Genomic DNA, 11163 nt, shown 5'->3' with positions numbered 1-11163 from the left:
GATCTTATTTTTAATGCAGCATTAATGGTCCTTTTGAATTAGTATTTTATAAGCAATGCATTGTATGTAGCAGGGCAGTTTTCAAATAAAAGCATCTGTTCATCAAGCCTGCTGTGCATTTGTGTTTCTGTAAAACTTTTTTTTGTTTTTTTTTTATTGTCTTTAAGTGCCAGTCATGAGCTAGATTTCTGAAAATACAAAAATAAAAAAAAACTTTAAGAAGTTAAAAGTTGCTATTCTTTAAAAAATTCTTAAGTTCTGAGATATTTTATAATATGTATATGTCTATGTATAAAATACTTGTCATGGGGTTGCTTTACACTGGTAACTTAATTTTGTCTTAAGAATTGTCTTTTTTCTTAAGGCAAGACACCATTTTAAAAAATGTAATTACTGGAAATCATCAACTAATGGAAATTTCAACAACCAAAAAAAAAAAAAAAAAAAAAAACCTTTTCACCAGAATAAAACTCACAGCCTTTAAAGCTACGTATTGTAACTGAAATATACAGACACAAATGGATAAAATGTAATAAACAATTTCTTTGGGATATATTCTCTCCATTTGTCTGAAACAACACTGATCAGTGCATGAAAAGCAATAGTATTGGCTGTAGTCTTGCCTTAAGACTTAAGTATTTTCAAAATTCAAAATATTATGCAAGAAAGTAATAGCAGTTAAGAATTTTATTCTTAATGTTTCATGAAATCAGCCCTGTTTTCAAATAAAAAAGCAAACGCAATATGTTTCAGCAAAGAATTAGCAGTTTTCTAAGCTAATGTTAAACAATGCTTGTTTGCCATCTTACAGAATTATTAATTTCAATCAATGGTTTCATCTTAATTCAATTCATTCAGTGAATTTTTTTTTTTGTCTGCTGTATAATCTGGTTTCTTCCTGTTAGTATCACAGGTACGAGTCCATAGAGTCCCAGAGCGGTTCTGAATTCACCAAAACAGCTCAGTTCTGAGATGATGTTTGGAGAAAGTGCTGATGACGTGAGATGAGGGTAAAAGGTCATGATGAAGGTCAAAGGTTGGTGTCGTTGAACATGGTGTGTTCCTTCCTGACTGTGCTGAAGCCTTTGATGGTGTCCACAAACTCCTCACCTTCAAACTGACAAACATGACAGGTTATCAAAATCATATTTGTGACCCTGGACCACAAAACCAGTCTTTAGTGTCTGTTTTTTGAAATTGAGAGTTATACATCACCTGAAAGCTGAATAAATAAGCTTTCCATTGATGTATGGTTTAGTTGGATCAGATAATATTTGGCTGTGATACAACTATTTGAAAATCTGGAATCTGAGGGAGCAAAAAAATCAAAATACTGAGAAAATCGCCTTTAAAGTTGTCCAAATGAATTCTTAGCAATGCATATTACTAATCAAAAATTAAGTTTTGATATATTCATGGTAGGAAATTTACAAAATATCTTCATGGAACATGATCTTTACTTAATATCCTAATGATTTTTGGCATAAAAGAAAAATTGATAATTTTGACCGATACAATGTATTTTTGGCTATTGCTACAAATATACCTCAGCGACTTAAGACTGCTTTTGTGCTCCAGGGTCACATTTCAGAAAAAAAAAGCATTTGTCCAGCAGAAGTAAGCGATGTTCTCACCAGGCCGCTGTCGAGGCGTCTGAAGTGCGGCTCCCATGATTCCTCATCTTTCTTGTTGATGAGCTGACTGACGCACAGACCTGAGACCGTCACCAAACCCCCCTCACCCTCAGCAGAACGATCCTCCATCACTTTACTCTCAATCACCTCCTGAACAACACAAGAACACGAGAAGAGGCTTCAGCAATTCAAACAACTTTTAGAGCAATATCTTCCGACAGACCTCGTAAATAAAGCTTTGCATTTACAACTATATTAATATTTCAAAATGGAAATAAATTTCAAGATGAAATAAATTTTATGTTTCTGTTCATTTAGATGTAGTATTTATTTTATAAATATGCTTACAGCATGGTTATATCCTAAAGTAATCCTTAAATAAAACTAAATCCATAAAAATATTTTTCCATTACCTGAATTAAAATAAACATGAATTTAAATAAAATAAACTTTATTAAATCATTTCATTGTTCTTTTTCAAAGTGGAGTTTTAAATGTATCATTTCATGATATTTTACACATATTTATAACTATATATATATATATATATATATATATATATATATATATATATATATATATATATATATACAGTACAGGTCAAAAGTTTGGAAACATTACTATTTTTAATGTTTTTTGAAAGAAGTTTCTTCTGCTCATCAAGCCTGCATTTATTTGATCAAAAATACAGAAAAAAACAGTAATATTGTGAAATATTATTACAACTTAAATTAATAGTTTTCTATTTGAATATACTTAAAAAAAAAATTATTCATGTGATGCAAAGCTGAATTTTCAGCATCATTACTCCAGCCTTCAGTGTCACATGTAACATCCAATCTATCACATGATCATTTAGAAATCATTCTAATATTCTGAACTACAATTATTCAAAAAAACAGTTCTGCTGTCTAATATATTTGATGAATAAAAGGTTAAAAAGAACTGCATTTATTCAAAATAAAAAAGAATTCTAATAATATATTTTCTAATAATATATTTTCTTTACTATCACTTTTTATCAATTTAACACATCCTTGCTGAATAAAAGTATTGATTTTATTTAAAAAAAAAAAGAAAGAAAAAAAATTACTGACCCCAAATTACTGACCAGTAGTGTATATTGTTATTACAAAATATTTATATTTTAAAAACATAGCTTCTTTTTTTATTTTTATTTTTTCATCAGAGTATCCTAAAAGAGTATCCTAAAAAAGTATCACGTTCTGAAAAAATATTAAGCAGCAGAACTGTTTCCAACTTTAATAATGAATCATCATATTAGAATGATTTCTAAAGGATCATGTGATAATGATCCTAAAAATTCAGCTTTGCATCACAGAAATAAATGATAATTTAAAGTATAATAAATTTAAAAACAATTATTTTAAATTGTAATAATATATCACAATATTACATTTTTTTCTGTATTTTTGATCAAATAAATGCAGGCTTGATGAGCAGAAGAAACTTCTTTCAAAAAGTAGTAATGTTTAAACGCTTACATTTTAAATTCACATTAATCTAGATCTATATTTACTTGATCAATGTGTGTTTAAAGCAGAGCTACTGTTAAATAAAACTAATCAATAATAATAATAATTAATTACCTGAAATAAACATTGACTGAAATAATTAATTATTTTATTTCAGTTAGTAAGGCAACAATTCTAAAATGTAAATTTAAATTTTGAAAAACTATAGAAATATTTTGGTGGGGGGGGATTGCAAAAGCACAAAATTATGAAAACTTTAAAACTAAAATGAAAACAAAAAATATAAATAATAAAATCTAATAAAACATTACCAAAAACAATAATATCGTGTCTATGATATTAAAATCATCATGAATTTTTTGTACATTAAAATTGCCCCTCTTGTTATCATATCACTGTATATACAGAGAAAACTTATGTTTGTGGTGATAATTGTTTTTCCACTAGGCGCCGCTACTGCATGTAAATAAATGTCTGACCTCCACGTGCATGGAGAAGGCCTTCAGTGTGACGCTGTTCGGAGACCCCACCGTCTCTGGAACCGTGTCGAACTGTGAGAAACAAACCTCTCATTGTTATTTCACAGACAAACATTTTAGGTGAGTTACAGCCTCAGCGATTTCTCTTCTGACAAGGTTCTTTCAAAGTTCTAAACAAACATTCCTCTAGTAACGTTTATAGAACGTTGGTCAAGAGTTATAAAGTAGCACTGATCTCAAAACATTGTTTATACATCAGACATTCATCATAGTGGCGGAGATACGGGTGGGCCAGTGAGAAGTTGGTCATTTTCCAAATGGCTGTAATTTATTAAACGATAACAAATGAATTATTTCACTATAGCTTTTTATATTATTTACAAAACATTTAACGCTTGTTTTTATGGTCAATAACGGTCATTATGCTTTGAAAACGGCAGCAGGTAGCCTAGATTTATGCTTTCAATTTTAATAGAAATCTTACACAGTAAATGGTAATTGTGAATTAACAACTGTCATCGATGTCAGTACGCAAACGTGTTGTCAGAACTTATTTATACACCGCATTTATGATTAAGTCTCCCTTATTCCTGTTTTTCATCTTTTTAATTTTCCTTTCTAAAATAGCCCACTGCTTCTATACAAAAAAAAACACAACACATCACCATACCAAACACAAAAAAATTAAAAAATTCACCATTTTTTAATAATTTTTTTTTTTTTTTTTGTCACCTGAACCTCTTTCACCTAATATATTTATTTGAAGTACACCTGAGATTTTAAAATAAATATTTTAATAATGAAGTAACACACACACAACATCAATATAAAATGGTCATGCAGGTAACACGACATGCAGGTAAACAAACAAAATATTTAATTTTTCAATAAGAGTTTTATTTTATTCATTTTAAAATAGTTTTAACTTAACATTTTTATGATTTAATTAATTATTAGCTTTTCATGAAACTCATAAACCCCCTGCAGCTCCTTCAGAAACCCAGTTTGGTAAACCTTGACGTAATATAGCCGTGTTTAATGCACTTCATGTTGTTGATAACAACAAATCAGATATATTTTCTTACACTTTGTATTTTTTATATCACTATGGTACAAGCTCATCCTATTTTAAATCAGTGTGATAGTAGGTCAAAAGTAATCTAAAAGTAGTTTTGAATCTTTCTGCTTCCTACTCAGCACACTGTCCACATGCCTATTGAAACCTGCAAAGTGTAATATAGGGATGTTTTGGCCTCACCAGGTAGGAGTTGCTGGGTGGGTAGACGGCCAGCGGGCTGCGGTGCTGGAGCGGCACTGATATGAGGGGCGGCCGTTCTCGGGTAAAGGGAGGTTTATTGAGAGCCTTCTGTAAAACTATAACCAGAATGAGAGCCAGCAGTAATAGCACGACTCCAGCCATCAGCACAATGAACCACAGCTCACGGTAGAACGGCGAACCCCCCGCACCTGCGCCGAGCCGACCGCCGGCAGCAGTAGGAGGCTCCACACCTGAGATCACAGACAAAACAGAGCACTGCTTTAGATCTGATCGATAGCACAGAGTATACTTCCGTTATGACGCGAATGCTTAGTGCATGTGTACCACTGAACGCTCAGCCTTTTGACACATGTGCACTAGAAATGTTCAGCCTTGTTCATTTCTTTCCACAAGTTATGAGCGAAAATGGTACTTATAGGCAGGAATGAGAGTGATCTGCTGAACAACACACAAAGAAAGTTTAATTACTAGTGAGAAATGATTATGCAAGTAAATACAAAATGTATTTTAAATTATTACAGTTTTCAAATTATGATTTAATTCATTAAGGGAAAAAAGCTTTGGGACTCCAGCGAACCACGGTCAGAGCCATTATCCACAAATGGAGAAAACTTGGAACAGTGGTGAACCTTCACAGGAGTGGCCGGCCAACCAAAACAACAACGACTCATCCAGGCGTTCATAAAAGAAGCCAGAACAACATCTAAAGAACTGCAGGCCTCACTTGACTCAATGAAGGTCAGTGTTCATGATTCAACAGGAGGAAAGAGAAAGCATCCATGGGAGAGTTCCAAGGCAAAAGCCACTGCTGACCAAAAAGAACACAAAGGTTTGTCTCACATTTGCCAAAAAAAATCTTGATTATCCCCAAGACTTGTGGGCAAATATTCTGTGGACTGATGAGACAAAAGTTGAACTTTTTGGAAGGTGTGTGTCCCATTACATCTGGCGTAAAACCAATACAGCATTTCATACCAACAGTCAAACATGGTGGTGGTAGTGTGATGGTCTGGATGACTTGCCATAATTGATGGAACCATGAATTCTGCACGCTATCAGAAAATCCTGAAGGAGAATGTCCGGCCGTCAGTTTGTGACCTCAAGCTCAAGCACACTTGGGTTATGCAGCAGGACAATAATACCAAACACACCAGCAAGTCCACCTCTGAATGACTCAAGGGCGTTTTGGGGCGGCCAAGTATAGTCCAGACTTAAATCTGATTGAGATGCTGTGGCATGACAATAAACAGTTCATTCATGCTCAAAAACCCTCCAATGTGGCTGAATTTAAACAATTCTGCAAAGTGTGGGCCAAAATTCCTCCACAGTGATGTGAAAGACTCATTGCCAGTTATCACAAACACTTGATCGCAGTTGTTGCTGCAAAGGGTGGCACAACCAGTTATTAGATTTAGGGGGCATTTACTTTTTCACGTAGTGCCAGTTAGGTTCGGACAGCTTTTTTCCCCTTAATAAATGAAATCATTATTTCAAAACTGGGATAATAGGAATAAAAAAAAAGGAAGGGGGCAAATACCTTTTCATGGCACTGTATAGATTGCATTAAAACTTGCCAAGTTACATTAACAGATTGTGACCACAAAACATAAGTAGCACGTTCATAAGTAGCACGCGTATAGCAATAGCCAACAATATATTGTATAGGTCAAAATTATTGATTTTTCTTTTATGAAAAAAATGATTAGGATATTAAGTAAAGAACATGTTCTGTGAAGATATTTTGTAAATTTCCTACCATAAATATATTAAAACTTAATTTTTGATTAGTAATATGCATTACTTTCAGCTTTGAAGGTAATTTTCAAATAGTTGTATCTCGAACAAATATGGTCCTTTCCAAACAAACCATACATCAATGGGAAGCTTATTTAGTCAGCTTTCAGGGGATATATAAATCTAAATTTTAAAAAAAATGACCCTGGTGACTGGTTTTGTGGTCCAGAGGGTCACAATTATGCTATAATGATATACAATATACAGTGATATACAACTCACACATACACGCGCTGAACACTGATGCACACTATCCAATAATTTTGTTGAAGCTGGATGTTAACACATCTGATGTCATAATTATGATTTCCCAACTTAAAAATACAAACTTCCCAGGAGGACTTGAGCACACCAAGCCACACAAGTGATGTATATGCTGTACTCTATTCAGTGCTGATAAGAGGCTCTCTAGTTTCACAGAGGATCTTTCTTAGCAGTAATCACATAGCCAGGGATCTCCGTAATGAGACACGTTTGCTCTCTATCTCTCTTCCAGATGAGGATGTTAGATAGTTGTCCATAATCATGCTTATTAGCATTTTTATGAAGCCAATTTTTATCAAATAAAATAACTGTGACTTTTTATCTCACAATTCAAATCAAATCAATTCAAATCAAATGCAACTTTCTTATTTCTCAGAATTGATTTTATGTCTCACAATTCTTAGTTTATAACTCACAATAGACTTATTCTAAAATATAAACTCAGAATTGTGAGAAAAAAGTCAGAATTGTGAGACATAAAATCAGAATTATGAGAAATAAGACAGAAAGTTGCAGTTATTTTTACGTTTTATTAGGTTTGATCTGATGGACTGATGTTTACTTCTCTTTATTTTAGTCCAAAGGACACACAGCACGTGTGCAAAATATTTTATTCATTGATGCAAACAGAAGCATCTATAAATCATATGATAAAGCGGCTCACATCTCATCTGTGTCCAGACTCAGAGGTCAAATGAACAGCATGTCATTAAACAAAAAATTACGATAAGAATAACGTCACAGAGAGACAGGAGGAGTTTTACTCACTGGTGTCTGTGTCCGTGGTTCCTCTCACGGGGGTTCAGGGACCCCAGAAGTGTGTGTGACATGAAACACGGCCCTCAAACATCAACCGTGAGCGCTGACCTCAAACATGTTACAGATGTACATTCAGAAAACACTTCTTCAGTGAAGCTGTTTGGTCTGTGCAGTCGCTTCAAGGTGAGTGTGTGTGTGTGTGTGTGTGTGTGTGTGTTAGGTGTCTCCGCAGCTGTAATTGTACTCCAGAGCTCTATGGTAACAGGAGATGACAGAGAGATCAGTTACCAGTAAAGCCGTGTCATTATGATATGACCCAGTGAACACAAACTCTTTTCTTACCTGCTACACACTTTCTGTCTCACTCACACTTTTCATCCTCAGATGGGATTTCTGAACACTAGTGAAACAGAGTTTAACCCTATTACTGGCCTTATGTTTCGAGAGATCACAGATTAATATGTGCTATATATATATATATATATACATATATATATTCGCTTAACGGGGTTATTGTTATTAACTAAAACCATTTTAAAAATAATTATTTGAAATAAACAATAACTGAAATAAAATAAAATAAAAAGCTAATTTCAGCTAATTGCCAAGGCCACATTTTTATTTTTATTTTTTGTTTAAAGTACAAGCCTACAAATAAACTAAAACTTAATAAAAACAACAAACAAATAAAATAACAAACAAACAAATAAAATAGAAAAACCAAAAGTTACTAAAACTTCAGAGAAAATTTTAAAAAATGAAAATGAGAAATGTAAAAATTAATTATAATTTAAAATATAAAAAACACTATAATAGTTTAAAAAAAAAGTATAATAGGCTAAAACTTAAAAAACTACATAAAAATACAAAAAACAAAAACACCACAGTTAAAATTTCAACTAAAATTAAAAAAAAAATTTATTAGGATTCAAAATAATAACAATAATTTTTGATTGATTGACGTGCCTTGAAGCACAGTGAGTGAATGTAGTGGCGTATTTTCACCACTAAAGGCAGTGCAGCGTGCAGATCAGTGGGGCCAAGTCCGCGATAACGTGATATTTAGCCCCTGGAATGCAACTTATACCAGGGGAACCCCACCAGAAAATGTGTATTTACCCACCGAAACGCAATTTTTACCGGGGGATAGCCCCTGAAAAGCCACTGGGCTAGTTTTGGGCTAGTTTTGATTAGCAATTGGGCGGGTTTTGCTGTGAAAACCTTGCAACCTTGGCACAAATCATAAATATCTAATGCAGTTTAACCAATCAGAGGAGACTTCGCCAAACATCTCTGCAGTTTTTGTGATGATAAAAGAGATACAGAGTTGAAGAAGTAGCCTAATCATCGTTTCAACGATTTTTTTTAAAACAATTTTGCCTTAACATTTACGAATCACATTTACTATTAATTTCATCAAGTATTAAACTGAAATATGCATAATCAATCTGCTGACATGTGATCAGGTCTATGAGTCAGTTCCTGAGGTAAGAGGCTCACTGTATCAAACCGAGTGGATTTCATTTATCATGACGCTGAAATGCGAATCCATTCATTCTCTGCTCAGCATTCATGTTTCAATCGGCCGCGTTTGAGACATCGAGGCTTTATTAGAGAATAAATGCACTCCGGGATAAAATCATCTGCAGATGTAATATATCACAGATTGACTCACTTAAAGCCTGACAGAAACAGAAAGCAGCACTGTGATGAGCTCCTCTCCTCTCAGAGAAATCAGCCGGCAATGTTCGGCATAGAACAGCGCTTTTCGATTTATGAGTAAAAAATAATGATCCACACTCATAAATAATTTTAAACACTGCACTATTACATAGAAATAAGACCCACTTTAGGGTGTCTTGCTTAAGTTTTGGCATAAAAATTATACACCGACTTCATTATCCTGAGTGTATATAGGCTATATATATTACACACACACTTTCCCAAATTCCTTGACACGTCTGTGTGTGGTGGCTCTTGATGCCTTGACCCCAGCCTCAGTCCATTCCTTGTGAAGTTCATTCAAATTCTTGAATCGATTTTGCTTGACAATCCTCATAAGGCTGTGGTTCTCTCGGTTGGTCTGCATCTTTTTTTTCCACACTTTTTCCTTCCACTCAACTTTCTGTTAACATGCTTGGATACAGCACTCTGTGAATAGCCAGCTTCTTTGGCAATGAATGTTTGTGGCTTACCCTCCTTGTGAAGGGTGTCAGTGATTGTCTTCTGGACAACTGTCCGATCAGCAGTCTTCTCCATGATTGTGTAGCCTAGTGAACCAAACTGAGAGACCATTTTGAAGGCTCAGGAAACCTTTGCAGGTGTTTTGAGTTGATTAGCTGATTGGCATGTCACCATATTATAATTTGTTGAGATAGTGAATTGGTGGGTTTTTGTTAAATGTGAGCCAAAATCATCACAATTAAAAGAACCAAAGACTTAAACTACTTCAGTCTGTGTGCATTTAATTTATTTAATACACGAGTTTAACAATTTAAGTTGAATTACTGAAATAAATGAACTTTTCCACAACATTCCAATTTATTGAGATGCACCTCTATATAGTAAAACCAAAAATTATTCGAACACCAGATATAATTTTTTATATTTTTTAACTAGTGGGTGCAGGACACTACAGTTTATTTATGTAAGTGAGGATAGCAAAATAAAGTAAATTGTGACATATTATACCCAAAGATTCTTCAGTGGACTACCAGTAAAATGTATAAATTTGGGACCAAAAGTCATTCAGACACTTGAATAAAGCATTGCTTGGTAATTGGTTGACCTAAATTTGTATTATCTAATTGTGTACTTAAATTTAACAGCTGACAGCTATTCAACCAAATTCATTACATACCTTTCTATCAACGTTAACTGACATTATCAAGATGAATTTGTTCTGACAAAGTTTAACCCTGAGTTCTTGCCATATTTTATTACCATTTTCTAAACTATAGTGAATAAACAGTGATAATGTGAAAAATGTGTATATGTGTGTAGGCCTGTATACACTTAAAAAATAAACTTCAATTTTATACAATTTATGCAAAATACTACTTTATTAAAAAAAATCAACTTCAACCAAGGTTATTTTACAAGTGTCCATCTCTGTGTATTATTATTGCATTGTAAGTGTCATAATAATGTTAACACTTTATATAATGTAATATTTGTTATTATCAGCCACGCTTAAAACGTAACACTCAGTTTTACATTTAACGAGGGTCCCTTTTTGTCCAAACAGGGTCCCAGGCTTGAAAAAGGTTAAAAGCGGTGAGTTTTGAACAGACATGCACAACTCAAAGTCTTCAGAAAATATAAAAAATATCCCAACTTCAAAAAGATAGCGATAGTCTCAGAAATTCAGAGCAGGATCAGTCCCGCAAGCCACACACACACACACATTCTGTTAGCAGGGTTCTTCCAGTGTAAGCAACTTTTATCCGAGCCTCATT

This window comes from Cyprinus carpio, chromosome B20 (assembly GCF_018340385.1).
Source record: "Cyprinus carpio isolate SPL01 chromosome B20, ASM1834038v1, whole genome shotgun sequence".
In the NCBI taxonomy this organism is placed as follows: Eukaryota; Metazoa; Chordata; class Actinopteri; order Cypriniformes; family Cyprinidae; genus Cyprinus; species Cyprinus carpio.
The sequence above is the reverse complement of the archived record's forward strand: the minus strand, read 5'-3'. Positions refer to the sequence as shown.